The following is an 817-nucleotide window of genomic DNA, read 5'->3' on the forward strand; positions in this document are numbered from 1 at the left end:
TTTGGGGGTCCACCAGCCGCGTGTGAGCTGTCGTCTCGACCATTTCCACGTAAGATTTAGTGTCTGAATGAATCCTCCACCGTCAGATTCTTGTTTTGTACCCAAAGATTTTTAATTTTTATGCTATTCATCTCCCAAAAATAGCACCCCGGACCAGAGTGTTTCATTTCATATGTGTTAATAATATTTACTAAACATGTAGCCAATCAAATCATTCAGGAATCAGGTTTCCTCCAAAATATCTTCAAATTGCACCTTCGTTACATTAGTAGTGTCTCCTTTATCCCTTTCTACTACAACTTCTTCTATATACAACAAAACACATCTTTCATTTTCCTCTAACCTTTTTATAAAAACATAATTAACAACTACACATCCTTTTTTTCTCTTCTTTTCCGTCTTCTCCCATCCTTCTAGCCTCTTTTGTGTCTCTCTTCTCCTTTGCTTCTGCCTCTTCCTTGCAGCCCTTTTGTAGTTTCCGACAATCTAATGTAAAAAATTTATAAAGATTACATATTGTAATTGTATACACTGTAGATATATATTATCATTAGGAGACATGTATAAACCTGAAGAATATGAAAAAACAAAAGAGTGATAAAAGCATCACGTTTTACTTACATTCGTCATCATCAGTTTTGAGTACTCGTTACACTTCTTTAGACGACAGTATCTTTCACGCCAACTTGACTACACTTTTTCTGATGAATGGTCCTTTGCTTCTTCGTCATGTGATTGTTTCAGTCTTACAATCGCCCTTATGAATTCCTCGTAGTCCACGGTGTCTTCCAAGTCTACATCCGTCTAAAAGAAAGAT

Source organism: Camelina sativa, chromosome 6, assembly GCF_000633955.1.
Source record: "Camelina sativa cultivar DH55 chromosome 6, Cs, whole genome shotgun sequence".
Lineage (NCBI taxonomy): Eukaryota > Viridiplantae > Streptophyta > Magnoliopsida > Brassicales > Brassicaceae > Camelina > Camelina sativa.